The following is a 16,622-nucleotide window of genomic DNA, read 5'->3' as shown; positions in this document are numbered from 1 at the left end:
TAAATAAATAAAAAACAGCAACTTCTTCAAATAAAGAGGAAGACATTTTTGGCTGCATTCTTTTTAAAAAGAAAAAAATTTTGTTTTTACTAAACCTGCAACACAATCCTCTTACTCTCGAACAAAGTTTTCTACCTTTGTTACACTCATCTCCACTTTCAACTCGCTGCGGTAATAAGGTCCATTGCCGCCCCTTTCGCTGCCTTCATTCTCTTTAGCAGACAATCACAAGCTTTGAGATCGTGCCTGAAGGAGTTGATTCTTGCCATCTCACTATAGGTAAATTTATTGTTTTTATTTTACTTTTGTTCTTGTTTTCTTCTCAGCATGCTTTTTGTGCATTATTAGGATTAGGAGAATGTCTTTGTTATATTTTTCTATTTTTTTATTTATTTTTGGATAGGGGTAGGATTAGAGTTTTGTTATTTACTTTCATATTTTTATCGATAAGATTGGGAGAATATCGGTTTTATACGTGGTTCTCATGTTTTTATTTTATTTATTTATTTATTTTATTTTATTTTTTTTTTTAATTTTTTTTATTTCTTATGTTTGCATATCAGTAAAATTAGGATTTTTTTATTTATGCGGTTTCAATTTTTTATATTGATAAGATTATATATTTTTTTTGGACTCTCTTCTAGGTTTTATTTTATTTCTGCATGGTGATAGGTTAGGAAATTTTATTTTTTTTTGCCTCCATCTTATTGATTTCTATTTTTTATTCTTGATTTCATTTTTTATGCATCCAAATAGATACACCGATTTTTGGGGTATGCGTGGCGCCATGATAATCTTTACGATTTCAAAATATTGGTGGATTGATTCGCTCATTTTTGTCGATAAATTGATTGGTTAATTCGCTAATATTAAGTTGGTGGATCGACTCATTAGGTGTTGATATTTATCGGTTCGATTTATTACGTTATTGGGTTAACTCATTAATGATGATTTATTCAATAAAAATTAATGGTGTACCCGAAAGATAAGATAAAAAAGATTTTCATAATAAAAATTGCGAGTCGACTCACTGATTTTGGGGCCATTGAGAATGCGAATCGAATTTTTTAAAAATTAGACACGTGGGTTAAATCACTGATTTAATACACGTGGCGATTCAAAAAAAAATTATGATTCTTATGATATAAAAATTACGAGTCAACTCGCTGATTTTGGGGCCATTGAGAATGCGAATCGAATTTTTTAAAAAATTAGGCACGTGGGTTAATCACCGATTTAATACACGTGGCGATTCCAAAAAAAAATTATGATTCTTATGATATAAAAATTGCGAGTCGACTCGCTGATTTTGGGGCCATTGAGAATGCAAATCGGATTTTTAAAGATTAGGCACATGAGTTAAATCACCGATTTAATACACGTGGCGATTCCAAAAAAAAAATATGATTCTTATGATTAAAAAATTGTGAGTCGACTCGCTGATTTTGGAGACGTTGAGAATTCGAATCGAATTTTTTAAAATTAGGCACGTGGATTAAATCACCAATTTAATACACGTGGCGATTCCAAAAAATTAGGTTCTTTTGGTTAACAAATTGCGAGTCGACTCGCTGATTTTTTGGGACATTGAAAATTTGAATCGATTTTATTTTAAAATTAAGCATGTGGTTAACTCACCGATTTAATACACGTGACAAGTCAAAATTTGTGAGTTAACCCACTGAATTTAATGCACGTAATGGTTCAAAAATCGAATCTCTTTGATAAAATATTGTCAATGAGCCAATTCACTAATCTTGTATACGCGGCATTGAAAATTGATTTCGTATTGTTCAAAATATGATCGAATTGATCCATTAATTTTTGGTGTAATGTATGCCTCATTAAATCATGTAATTATTTTAATCGTGGGATTTGTTTAGTAAATCCGATGCAATTTGATGATGATTGGGCCTTAGTTTGACTTTTAATCTTTGAATGTTGACCATAGGATAATTTTGGATCGTAGTAGAGACTGATCATCTTGATCAGGCGGATTCGATGCCTAACACCTTCCGAAATCCGTAACCTGACCCCTTATCCATCTCTCTGATCCACGGACCGACCCATATCCATTTGGAGTTAATTTTGGTTCCTAGACCTAAACTAGGTGGCGACTCCCTATTCTTTTAAAAATCCCCGAGATACGTAGATCGGACCCTTAATCCGCTATTTAGCGGACGGCCGCGGGGGTCGAGGCGATTTCAGTCAACGTACCAATTGGGCTAATGGGTTGAAAAATGATGGGCCAACACAACTTTTTCAATTATATTGTCTAGAGCCGACAAATGGTCCTCGGCTCGTCCACCCATGTTTGAAGGCATTAAGTATGCTTTCTGGAAGAATAAAATGATGATATACATCAACTCACTAAGTAGGGATGTGTGGGACATGATTGAGGAAGGTTGGGAACCTCCCGTTGACATCATCGAAGTAAATGGTGTCACTACTTCTGTTCCGAGACCATCAAGAAAATGGACAGAACAGGACAAAATAGACAGTAGCAACAATTACAAGGCTCTAAATGCCATTACGAGTGCCATTTCCGACGATGAATATCAACGGATATGCACGTGTCAGTCGGCTAAGCAAGCATGGAAAATTCTAAAAGTCGCTCACGAAGGCACGAGTATAGTGAAAAAATCTAAACTTCAACTCCTCCGCACCCAATTTGAAAATATCAAAATGGTGGAAAACGAAACTGTCCAAGAGTTCTACGCACGTCTAAGTGACATCTGTAACTCTATGTTTTATGTAGGTGAAACTGTCCCTCAAGGTAGAATTTGTGCAAAAATCCTAAGATCCCTACCCAAGAGGTTTACCTCTAAGGTCACCTCAATTGAGGAATACCGAGATGTGGAAACAATGACCGTTGAGGAACTTATGGGGTCTCTCACTACTTTCGAACTCCATCTCGAGGGGACTCCCTCAAAAGGGAAGACTCAGGTCCTGAAGACATCCTCTTCAAAGTCTACAGCCAAGCGAACATCGCATATCGGATCTCAATCCTCCTCCCATGATCATAAGAAGATATTGATTGAAGAGGATAAAGAGACTGATTCGGATGAGGAAGACTTAGCCCTGTTAGCCTCTAAGTTTCAAAAATTCTTCAAAAGAAGAGGACCGGGTAACACTAGTAGACGTAATCATCCGATAGATAGACATGCACCTATAGGTAGAACCATGTCTAAACCAAGGGAAGATACTGAGTGCTACACATGTGGCGGTCGTGGTCACTACTCAAATGTGTGCCCCTCCAAACCCAAATCCAAAGGTCCACCTAGACCTAAGAATAAGGGCACAACAATGGCTGCTAAGGCCACATGGGATGACTCTGAAGAATCTGGAGACGAAGAAGAACTAGGGTCTCTATCAGATAATGAAGATCAAGACACTCTTCGAATCCTTATGGCTTCTACCACTGTCAACATTCCAGATGGGATGAACTTGAAGGAGATCTGGACTGTGAAAGTTAGAATCACTCCTTGGTCACTTCTTCCTCTGATGAAGAAGGAGAAGATGAGGACAGTGATGAACTTGAACTCCAATCGGCATTTGACCAACTGTTCGTTAGTCATGTAAAACTGACCAAGAAATATAGTCGAGAAAAACTCCAAAAAGAACAGTGGCATGCCCAATATGAGAAAATGTGCAAGGAAAAACTCTCCTTAGGACTTGAATTAGAAGATATTAAGACTCAGCTCTCTACAACCTTAGAAAGACAGTCTAGCTTGCTCTCTACATCTGAGACAGTCCTGATTGAGAAAGAGGAGATGGCAAAAAATCTTCAACAACTCAAGAATCTCCTCTTGATGGCCAACTCCACAATAGCTCGTCTAAACTTAGAATTAGTTAATCTCCGTGATGAAAACAAAGTTCTTAAGTTTGACGTCGATAGACTGCAAAAACAAAATACTAGACTTGAGTATAACTACACTCATGGTAGCTTGGAGTTACAAAAACTTCTAGGAGTGCAAAAATCCTATGGAGATAAAGGAGGAATAGGCTATGACAGTTATACTTCTGCATCTCCTCCATCTCGTCCTACGCTTGCACATGGAGAGTCATCAAACACTCAGAAAGACTCCAAAAAGATTATCACATGCAACTTCTGTGGTAGAACGGGCCACATGAAATTTGAATGTATCAAATACAAAACTATCTACCACGCAACCTCTCAGACCTCTATTGGTAAATCTTTATCGGTTGAACAGAAGAAGCATGATAAGGGAAAGAATCCGTTGGTGAATAAAGTTGAAAAAACAAAGAAAGAAAAGTTACCAAAATGGAAGGGAACAAAGAATTCATCTTCTCCCAAACAAAACAGCAATATTGGGGAACTCTTCAAACAGATTGCCTATCTAAATCTAAAAGCTAAAGCTCTTGCTGAATCCAGTATGGGTAATCAAAGTGGAAGAAGGTACCAAATGAAAAACTCTTCCTCAAAGTCACCCAAGAAGGGTAGGTCCCCTAAGAAAAGCTCACCTAGTAAGGAGGACTCTTCTACTAAATACAATCCCCCCAAGACAACTTTACAATGGAAAGTCAAAAATGGTGACAACAAGTGTCTTGTAATTCACACAGCCCTCAAAGCTGGGAATCATTCGCGTTGGTATCTTGATAGTGGTTGCTCCCGACACATGACGGGTGACCGTAGTCAATTTAGCTACTTGGTTGATTTTGATGGAGGATCAGTTACTTTTGGTGATGGTAGCACCGCTAGGATTATTGGGCGAGGAACTGTCAGCGGCCATGGATTGCCTACGGTGGAAAATGTATTGTGCGTAGATGGTTTGAAGCATAACCTTCTTAGCATATCCCAAATTTGTGACAAGGATCACCGTGTGAGCTTCAATCGTGAAGTGTGCGAGATCTCCACGCCGAATGGAAAAATTATCATGAGAGGCCTTCGCACTTCTGATAACTGTTATGTTATCGAAAATTCAAGAGAGACCACAGTTAGTAACATGGCTCAAATTGATGAAGTTCAGTTATGGCATCAATGTCTTGGTCACGTTCATTACAAGAACCTGTTTAGACTTGCCTCAAAAGGGTTAGTCAGAGGATTACCTAAATTCGGTAAACAAGCAAGAGATGTCTGTGGGGAATGTCAAATTGGTAAACAAATTCGAAGTACCCATAAAAAGACAACCATTCTCGCAACCTCGAAACCTCTTGCGCTCTTACACATGGACCTTGTAGGTCCCACTAATGGTGATCGTTGATGATTACTCTAGATTCACCTGGGTTACGTTTCTAAGAGAGAAATCAGATACTTTCGATGAATTCAAAAAATCATAATGCGTATCCAAATAGAAAAGGAATCTGTTGTTGGTAGAATAAGAAGTGATCATGGTGGAGAGTTTGAGGATAGTCGATTCACACAATTCTGCGATGATCATGGAATTCGACATGAATTTTTCGCTCCGAAGACCGCTCAGCAAAATGGAGTTGCTGAGAGAAAAAATTGCGTTCTTCAAGAAATGGCCACAGTTATGCTACACAGTAAACATCTTCCTAAAAGTCTGTGGACCGAAGCTGTAAACACTGCCTGTCACATCATCAATAGAGTATATCTCCGAGCAGGCCTGAATAAAACAGCATATGAACTATGGAACAACAAAACTCTGAGTGTTAAGCACTTTAGGGTATTCGGGAGCAAGTGTTATATCCTTAGAGATAGGGAACATTTGGGAAAGTTTGATTCGAAAAGCGATCCAGCAATTTTTTTGGGATACTCCTCAAACAGTCGAGCCTTTCGAGTATTCAATCAGAGGACCTCCGTAATTCAAGAATCCATCAATGTGGTGATCGATGATCAACCCATTCAGGAGAATGGTCCCTCTGACACTGAAGGTGAGGACGAAGGAGTGTTCCCTCTTACATCCTTGCCAGCCCCAACGTCTCTAGTTCCAGAAACACTACCTGTTGTCAAGGGTCATCCCGCCAGTCAAATCCTTGGAGATCCTCACATCGGAGTAAAAACCCGACGGCAACTTGAGACTTTAAATAGTCATCTTTGCTTCACATCCAAGTTGGAACCCAAAAATATTGATGAAGCCCTCCATGATGAATACTGGGTCCAAGCCATGCAAGACGAACTTCTTCAATTTCATAGGAATCAGGTTTGGTAGCTCGTACCAAGGCCATCTGACAAGAATGTCATTGGGACTAAGTGAATTTATAAGAACAAATCGGATGAACTTGGCAATGTTGTCCGAAATAAAGCTCGTCTGGTTGTACAGGGCTACTCTCAGATTGAGGGGATTGACTTTGATGAAACTTTTGCCCCGGTGGCAAGACTTGAGTCAATTCGGATTTTGATGTCCATTGCATGTGTGTTGAAATTCAAACTATTCCAAATGGACGTTAAGAGTGCATTTCTCAATGGCTTCTTAGATGGGGAAGTATATGTTGAACAACCAAAAGGATTTGTTGATCCCAAACATCCTTACCAAGTATTCAGATTGAAAAAGGCTCTCTACGGTCTCAAACAGGCCCCCCGTGCCTGGTATGAAAGACTGACTCAGTTTCTACTCAGTCATAAATTTGTTAGGGGGAGCATTGATAAAACGCTGTTTGTTCAAAGAATTGGTGGCGACACTCTCATTGCTCAAATCTATGTGGACGACATTGTGTTCGGATCCACCGCCGAAGGCTTGGCCAAAAAATTTGCTCACCTTATGCAATCCGAATTCGAAATGAGCATGGTTGGTGAACTCAACTTCTTCCTGGGATTGCAAATTAAACAACTCGAGAATGGCCTGTTCATTTCTCAGACTAAATATGCGCGAGATTTGGTAGATCGATTTGGCTTAAAGTCTGGTAGAACACATCATACTCCTATGAGCACCACTCTTAAACTTTTTAAAGATCCTTCAGGTAAAAGTGTAGATGAGCATCTTTACAGGAGTATGATTGGCAGCCTTCTCTATCTTACAGCCAGTAGGCCCGATATCTCTTACAGTGTAGGCACTTGTGCCCGTTTTCAAGCAGATCCTAAGGAATCTTATCTCCTAGCTATTAAGAGGATTATCAGATACGTCGCCGGTACCACGAAAAATGGCCTCTGGTATCCATTTGATTCCTCGTCCATCATTGTCGGGTACACCGATGCCGATTGGGCCGGCAACATGGATGATAGAAAATCCACCAGTGGTGGCTGTTTCTACATCGGGAACTGTTTAGTTGCCTGGCATAGTAAGAAGCAAAGTTCCATATCTCTTTCAACTGCTGAGGCTGAGTACATTGCCGCTGGAAGCTGCTGTGCTCAACTTCTTTGGATGAAGCAGATGCTCGCGGACTATGGGATATCTCAAGATACGATGAGCCTCTTATGCGATAACACCAGTGCTATCAATATCTCGAAGAATCCGGTCCAACACTCTCGCACTAAACAATTGATATTCGGCATCACTTCATTCGTGAACTTGTTGAAGCACACACCATCTGCCTGGAATATATCTCGACTGAAAATCAACTTGCTGATATCTTCACCAAGCCCCTCGATTCCTTACGGTTTGACCACCTTCGGAAATCTATTGGGGTCTGCTCATTGTGAGCAGGGCCTATGTGCACTCGGGATGCCAAAATTTAAAAAAAAAAAATGTATGAATTCTAGAGCAGATGTCGGTGGCAGAATGAGCATTTTGTCGGTTCCACCGCCAAATTACTCATCGGCAGATGTCGGTGGCACCGACTACTTCTGACGGTTCGACCGACAGAACGCGACTCTTCATTTTTCAAAATTTTTTTCTCTTTTTTCCTTTCTCGTTTTATTCTCCCTTCGCGCCCTTTCACTTCCCTCACTGTTCCATTGTTTCACTCTCCCTCTTGCTTCGTCTTCTTCTTTCTTCTCTCTCTCTCTCTTGTTGCTTGCCACCATGATGCTTCTCCTAGCCCTGCTGTCCCTGCTCTCCGTTGGGCTCTTCAGTACCCTAATGGTGCGTCGTCGCCAAGCGTGACCTCCTCCAGCCCAACGAAATGTTCAAAGCAAGCGTGCTTCAACATCTACTGCCCCGCCGTCCTCCTCATCGTCCTCCTCTGCTTAGGCCGACGCCTCAGATGACGAGGAAGCTGATCTGCTTCCCCCACAGGGCTCACGCCATCCTCCTTCGTCCAATGTCAGCATTGACGATGACCAACGCCAATATATCGAGCGCTTGCAATCCCTTCGCGACCGCCCCATCGTCTGTGAACGCCGCGTGGATCTCACCGTGGTGTACCCTTTTGGCCTTCCTGATCTACTACATCAGATGGGGTGGGAGGCACTTCTGGACCTTGGAGGTGATGTGTTTCCTTCGCGGGTCCATCGCTTCTATGCCAGTATTGTGGACTCTCGTGACTTTCCTCCATCTCTGGATGTGGTGGCATTCGGCACGCCCACTCAGATAAGCACTCATGTTACGGCTGCCACCATTGCCTCCATATTGGGTATCACTTGCACCTATGTCAACCATCCCGATCCTATTTCCGACCTAGGGTCTCGCCAGAACGCATATATGGATGTACTCTGTGGGCGCCGGGACATCCAGTGGATCAAGGACAGTGCGATTTGTGGCACAGATCTTCTATCGAGGTATAGGCTTCTTCACAAACTGTTTACCTCGAATCTCTATCCGCTTGCTGGGAACAAGACCGACGTGGCCATGCACATGGCTGATACTCTGTACTGTGTTGCTACCAGTCAACCCATGTGTCTTGCCACCTATCTTCTTCATACGATTGTTGGTTTTGCACGGTCCGGACGGTCCTCCGGTAACCTTCCCTATGGCCACCTCATTTCCCAATTGGCTGTTTATTGTGGTCTTCCGACGGACACCAATCCAGTGATTCATGAAGACCGGTTCACGGCTGCAACTCTCTCCAAGATGCGGATTGTCGTTCCAGATGCACCTCCTCTACCTTGCTTTGGCCGTCGGCCTGCCACTCCACCCTCTTCGGACACACCCACTTCACCTCCGCCTCCCCCCTCTGATTTTGCGTCTCGGTTAGCAGCTTTGGAAGCCGGCCAGCTCCATTTGGTCCAAGGGCAAACTTGTCTGGAGTCGCGCCTCAAGAAGATGAACCGTTATCTCAAGACTCTTATTCGGGCTTGTGTACCCGGGCATGCCACCTCCGATGACAGCTCTAGCAGTGCTTAGTTCGTTTTGTTACATTTTTCTGCTCTTTTGTTGTTTGGTTGCATTGGGTCAGGCTGTCTATACCATCTCCTGTATTTATCTATCTTTTGTACCTACTCAAGTTTCTAATGAATATGTGGTTATGATTATGCATGTTTCCTTTCTGGCATTTCACTGTTGTGCTTCTCTACTACTGTTGTTGGTTGCCTTGACTGTTGGCCTTGGGGCATTGCCCCCTTTGTCAACCCACTGACAAAAAGAGGGAGAAGGAATCCCACCTGGGAACACTTGTTTGAATGCAGGAATATGTGATTACTGCAAGGAGTAAGGGGGAGATATCTGCGTGTCTTGTATTTGACAATGTTTGTGCAATCTCCAAGAGCTCTCTTGCTTTGAAGTAATTTATATCTTGTATGCGTTATAGTAATATGTATTGTGTAAAATCCTTTTGGGCTCTTCATGTAAGTGATTACTTTTTCCAAAGGGTCACAGTTAGCATTCTAGGATTGGTTTTGTCTTGTAATTGACAAAGGGGGAGATTGTTAGTACCATGTTTTGTCAATTACAAGGGTGGTCGTGTGATGTCATGATGTAACTACTAGAAACATTATTGTGTATTCATAACTCAACGACAAATCCAAAATATATCAAAACCAATCAAGGTCAAGGGTCATCATCATCCGTGGAGCATCAGAACAGGTATACCTCAAGGGGATCAGAAGCTGTCGGCAATAGTAAAGGATCCACCGACAGCCACCGACCGAATATTTTGAAATATCTTCTATCGGTGGCAGGAGCTCTAATATGTCGGTCCCACCGATAGAATATTCATCGGTCCCACCGATGAAGATCTTGACGGTTCCACCGTTATCCACCGACAAATTAACATGGGATACCTTCTATCGGTGGCAGAAGAACAATCCTGTCGGTCCCACCGATATATTAGGCATCGATTCCACCGAAGATCACTTTATCGATCCCACCGCCATCCACCGTCAGAACTAATGAAGGAATTTTCATTCGGTGGCAGAAGCATACTTTTGGCTGTTCCACCATAAAAGTACTCATCGGTCCCACCGATGAAGCTTGGAGGTTCCACCGTCAGTACTGCCGAAAACGCTAAACGGTAAGATTTTCGATCGTTATGATTGGTCGGTGCCACCGTTGGAATTCAGGTGCCACCGACAGAAAGCCGTTAAGAGCTCTTCCTATAAAAGAAAAGCTCTAGGCCTCTTCTTGGGTTGATCAACAACTTCGAAGTTCAGCCCAAGCCAATAAGCATACTTTAAAAGGCTTAACGAAGGAAGAAGAGTCGTGAAGGGTAGTCGAAATCATGCATATCAAACTACCTCATCTTAGTTGATCAAGCTCTACTTACTCCACCCTTCAAGAGTTACATTCTAACATCGAGCGAGGCAAGAAGCCATTGTTGAAGGAAGTAATGAAGAACTGAATAACAACACACTCACTTCAATCGTCATAACTGTGAATTTGATTGTTCGTATCTTAAATTCTAAAAATATACTTGTAATAGTTCACTTGATTTCTTCTTCAAAATCAAGCACTTGATTGAGTTGCGGACTCAAGTTGAGTGACAAAGGTTACTGAGTTTCCTAAGTATAAAACTCAAGGAGTTTGAGTGGATGTGGTCCATTCAATCGTAGGGTTGCGGAATTAACCCGAAAAATTCTGTGTGCGGTTTAAGGTGAACCAAAAACATCAAGTTTTAGTGGACACCAAAGAACCATCAATTTGGGTTCTCTTGGGAGTGGATGTAGGCACGGGTGCTAAACCACTATAAATCGTGTGTCTCATATCTTGTCTCAGATCCTCTTATCTTTATACCAATTTGGATGCACATCATGACTGATCATATCTTGCATGAATATCTTGCTTCATGAATGCTTTAGTGAATGCTCCCTGATCAACTTACTCATTAAAAATTCATTCACATCCTAATATTCACATTCAGTAGAATTATAAAATAGTCCTATTCACCCCCCCTCTAGGTCACATCTTGTCAAAGCTGGTAATTTCAATCAAATATTTCAAACCTTCATACAAGGGGCATTTTTCTTTTTCCTCTAAATATGTAATTTCCCCCTTTATACCAGGGGCATTTTTTAATGATGTGTTCAATTATTTTCAATGCCATGTTTATTGTCAAACTAGGGACATTTTGTTTTTGAGCAATGTTAATCCTAAAAGATAATGAGAACTCCAAACTTAAGGTTACCTCTTGATAGCAGTTTTTCGAAAAACGCTTGAGGTTCAAACTCAGGTTTTAAATTTATAAAACTTTTGGATAAAACCTTGAGGTTCAAACAAATGCATTTTGGATTTCACATAGGAAATAGGGCAATCATTTTGCCCCAGATCTATTCATTCCCAGTTTCAACCCCTCTTTTCCAGATTCATTTTCAATCGTTCTTTCCCAAATTTATTCCTTCATTCTCAGTTTTACTCAGCCAGATGCCGCCAAGAATTTTCTCGGAATTATACTCAGATGTCGCCGAGGGTTTTCTCGGAACTATGCTCAGTTACCGCCGAGGGTTTTCTCGGAACAATGCTCAGATGCCGCCGAGGGTTTTCTCGGAACAATGCTCAGATGCCGCCAAGGATTTTCTTGAAATTATGCTCAGTTGCCACTGAGGGCTTTCTCGGAATTATGCTCAGATACCGCCATGGGTTTTCTTGGAATTATGCTCAGATGCCGCCGAGGGTTTTCTCGGAACTATGCTCAGATGCCGCCAAGGGTTTTCTTGGAATTATGCTCAGTTGCCACCGAGGGCTTTCTCGGAATTATGCTCAGATGTCGCCAAGGGTTTTCTTGGAATTATGCTCAGATGTCGTCGAGGATTTTTTCAGAATTATGCTCAGATACCGCTGAGGGTTTTCTTGGAACTATGCTCAGATGCCGCAAAGGATTTTCTTGGAATTATGCTCAGATGCCACCGAGGGTTTTCTCGGAACAATGCTTAGATGCCGCCAAGGGTTTTCTATGAATTATGGTCAGTTGCCGCCGAGGGTTTTCTCGGAATTATGCTCAGATGCCGCCAAGGGTTTTCTTTGAATTATGGTCAGATACCGCCGAGGGTTTTCTCAGAATTATACTCAGATGCCACCAAGGGTTTTCTTGGAATTATATTCAGATGCTGTCGAGGGTTTTCTCGGAACTATGCTCAGTTATCGCCGAGGGTTTTCTCGGAACTATGCTCAGATGCCGTCGAGGGTTTTCTCGGAACTATGCTCAGATGCCGCCAAGGATTTTCTTGGAATTATGCTCAGTTGCCACCGAGGGCTTTCTAGGAATTATGCTCAGATACCACCAAGGGTTTTTTTGGAATTATGCTCAGATGCCGCCGAGGGTTTTCTCGGAACTATGCTCAGATGCCGCCAAAGGTTTTCTTGGAATTATGCTCAGTTGCCGCCAAGGGCTTTCTCAGAATTATGCTCAGATGTCGCCAAGGGTTTTCTTAGAATTATGCTCAGATGCCGCCGAGGATTTTTTCAGAATTATGCTCAGATACCGCCAAGGGTTTTCTTGGAATTATGCTTAGATGCCGCCGAGGGTTTTCTCGGAACTATACTCAGTTACCACCGAGGGTTTTCTCGGAACTATGCTCAGATGCCGCCAAGGATTTTCTTGGAATTATGCTCAGATGCCGCCGAGGGTTTTCTCGGAACTTTGCTTAAATGTCGCCAAGGGTTTTCTTGGAATTATGCTCAGTTGCCGCCGAGGGTTTTCTCGGAATTATGCTCAGATGCCGCCAAGGGTTTTCTTGGAATTATGCTCAGATGCCGCCGAGGATTTTCTCGGAATTATACTCAGATGCCACCAAGGGTTTTCTTGGAATTATGCTAAGATGTCGCCGAGGGTTTTCTCGGAACTATGCTCAGTTACCGCCGAGGGTTTTCTCGAAATTATGCTCAGATGCCGCCAAGGGTTTTCTTGGAACTATGCTCAGTTACCACCGAGGGTTTTCTCGGAACTATGCTCAGATGCCGTCGAGGGTTTTCTCAGAATTATGCTCAGATGCCACCAAGGGTTTTCTTGGAATTATACTCAGATGCCGTCGAGGATTTTCTAGGAACTATGCTCAGTTACCGCCGAGGGTTTTCTCGGAATTATGCTCAGATGCCACTAAGGGTTTTCTTGGAACTATGCTTAGTTACCACCGAGGGTTTTCTCGGAACTATGCTCAGATGCCGTCTAGGGTTTTCTCAGAATTATGCTCAGATGCCACCAAGGGTTTTCTTGGAATTATGCTCACTTCATGCTCAGATTTTACTCATTTCTAACTCAAACTCTTTGAAACCTATCTCAGATTTTGAGTCCACACACTTGCATAGTTGTTACGTCAGTCAAGGAGAATTTTTTAAAAATTCAAGGATTTGACGCTGTCGGGGAGAGTTTACGTTCAAGGATCCGAACACCCCGACGAATTGCTAAATCAGGCTATAAAATGAACTGTCACTAGCTTAGGCATTCGGATATCGCATTATCTACCGAAATAGATTTGCTATCTAGTTTGCTTCAACCCTCTGCCAAAGAGGGGCATCTGTAGACACCCCATTTTTGCACTCGCCTGATTAATCAACTCGTCAACCCGATCGCAAAGTTTCCCAATGATGGATGTCTATTTCAATGTTTTATTTTGTTACCAGATCTATTTTAGAAATCCGGATGAGGTATCTCAAACTGAAAAAACTTAAAAGCCACGCTACGCTAGGAAAATACGACCCTAGAAACATAGAAATCATCATCTTATAGACAAAAAAGAAGCTTCACGATAAAAATCACTAAAAATGACCAAATTAGCAAAATACCCCTAACATCAAAACAACCCTAGAGCCTACGTTACGATTAGAAAAACTCATTGAAACACATAAAATAACAAATTGAAATAAAATAAATCATTTCGGAAATTTTCACAAAATTTGACAAAATTACGAAAATGCCCCTTATAAAATTCACGACCATTTCATACAAAAAACTTCATAAATGACAAAAATCAATATTCCCATTGAATTCCTTACAAAAAACGGATTCCAAAACATCCTGGAACATTGAAAAACGACTTAAAACGTAAAAAATCCTCTCCAAGGGCAAAATGGTAATTTCACAATTTTAATAATTAAAAATTTTGAAATTAATAAATAAATCATTAAATAAGGTAAAGTGAAATATTAATAAAATTAATTTTAAAATTTTGAACAAAAAAATCGATCAATCAGGCTTTCAGGCAAAATTGTTGATGGTTCGCAAGATATTTCTTTAAGGACCCCTCCATTTGGGGGTCCAAAGAATTAAAGATATAATAGAGGGGGGTTCTCCAAAATTTTAAAGTCAATCAAGCAAGACTAAAGTCAAGATATTAAAGTCAATCAAATAAGACTAAAGTCAAAATTAAAGTCAATTAAGTAAAATTAAAGTCAAGTATTAAAGTCAATTTCATAAGACTAAAGTCAAAACCCTAAAGACTAAGTCCATCTCATGAGACCAAAGTCTAAACCCTAATTGAAACCCTAAAAAGAAACCCTAATCAAACCCTAATTCTTTTAAAAAACTTTATAAATAGGAGCCTCCACACCCTATTTTCGTATCAAAGAAAAAATCCTAGAAAAAGTAGGTGAAGAAGCCTCCCTAACCTCCCCAAAACCCTAATTTTGGAGCTCCAACTCCTTCCCTAACACCTCTACTTCAATTTTAGCCTAAAAAACACCTAGAAACCTTTCAAAAACACTCCAAAAATCCACAACAAATTCCAAGCATCCAGATCCAAGAAGGAGATACCTTGCCACAAAAATTAAAAATCAAATTCGGAAACAGAACGAAGCAAGGAGTACGGTACAAGGTGCTATTTTCACTAAATCTGAGGGAATAGTACTTTTGCAGATCAAAGGTAAAATTTTTCATTATTTTTTAATCTAGGTTTTGTCATTAGCGATGTAGTTATATTTGGAATAAGTAGAGACCGGTCCCACCGTGCTCAAAGGATGGTTCCACTGTGTCCTACCGTGAATTGGGTCGGTCCCACCGTGTCTTGCGAATTTATTTTCAAAAATCTTTTCTTAATTTTGTTATGGTGTTGCAAGGGTGCCTATATACTTAAGGCGCTTTCATTTCATTAAAAACATTTAAATAAATGTCATCTTTCCATTTACTTTAATTTTGTTATGTTTTACCCCTATTTGAAAACTTTCAAAATGGTTTTGATATCCAAATCTTATCATATCAAAATATAATTTTTGGTTTCAAGAACAAAATGTAAAATTCGACGTTTTCAATTTTCAAAACGTGATATCTTAAGTATTCTTTTGAATTAAGTAATAAAAATTATATGGTGCTTCTTATGTTATCGAAGGCTTTCACGTACAAAAACCTATTTTCAAATTTGACAACTTGGAAGAATCACTTTTTCCAACACTTAGTCAAATTTTGACAGTCTTTTCAATTTTTATGTTTTATGGTTTTATTACGTTTTTTTGAATTTTTTTACTCAACCAAAACCATCGAATCAAATTGGTTGATACTTTTTAGACTTCAAATGACTTTAAAAATAAAAATACTTTGATAGATATGTAGGGAGTTAGATGATGGATTGATTGATTGAGGGATAAAGAGAATGTATGTTCTCGACTAATTGTTCGGACAGTGCCTCCAATTCTACGTGATGGACTTGTCACGTAAGATATGATAGAATGATATATGGATGGAATGATTGATAGATGGAAATGACAAATGGATGTCACTGGAGGACACGACCAAACCTTATTTGAATTTTTGATAAAAAGAAATAATATACTATATATAAAACAAACTAATTTGTTTACCAGAAAAGAGTCGTAAAAAACCTACAAAGAGTGATGTGTTGCTGTATATCCGGAAGCGACGGGTAAATCTAGGATCAACACTAAATGTCATATGCTCTTCGGTAGTATGGGATACCCTAAAACATATTATAGCTTATGAGATTTGGGAATTTCTCCTATTTCTTTCCTAGGAAATATTGTGTGTAAAAGCGATTTCTGTATAGTGTAGAGGTAGGCAGGGTTCACATGTATTGCCTCTTGATAGGCTTCGACGTAAGGGGTTTCCTGGGTTAGTTAGTGATCACTGTTAATCTACAGTCGTCAAATGGTAGACTTTACCATAAGGTGAACTTAGTATTAGGTTTTTTGCCAACGGGTAGTCTGAGTCGGATAAATGATCCTAAAAAATCAGATTTTAATGATGGGATTCCACATCGGATTTGAAGTTTGAAATATTAAGTTACTATGCCAAGGTTGTTGTATCGGCGTGTTCCTCTACTCTCTTATCAACTACACCGTCGTGTTCTTATTATGTATTTTTCTTTATTTTGTAATGCTAGTATATGTTTTCTATTTGAAATATGTATATGTTACTTTAAATGATAAATATAATTTATTTACAACTGTTTATTGAGAATGCTTAGATATTTATCATATATTGTATTATGAAAACCTGCATTATTT

This window comes from Akebia trifoliata, chromosome 8, assembly GCF_017979445.1.
Source record: "Akebia trifoliata isolate Shusen 1 chromosome 8, ASM1797944v1, whole genome shotgun sequence".
In the NCBI taxonomy this organism is placed as follows: Eukaryota; Viridiplantae; Streptophyta; class Magnoliopsida; order Ranunculales; family Lardizabalaceae; genus Akebia; species Akebia trifoliata.
Note: the sequence above shows the minus strand (reverse complement) of the source record.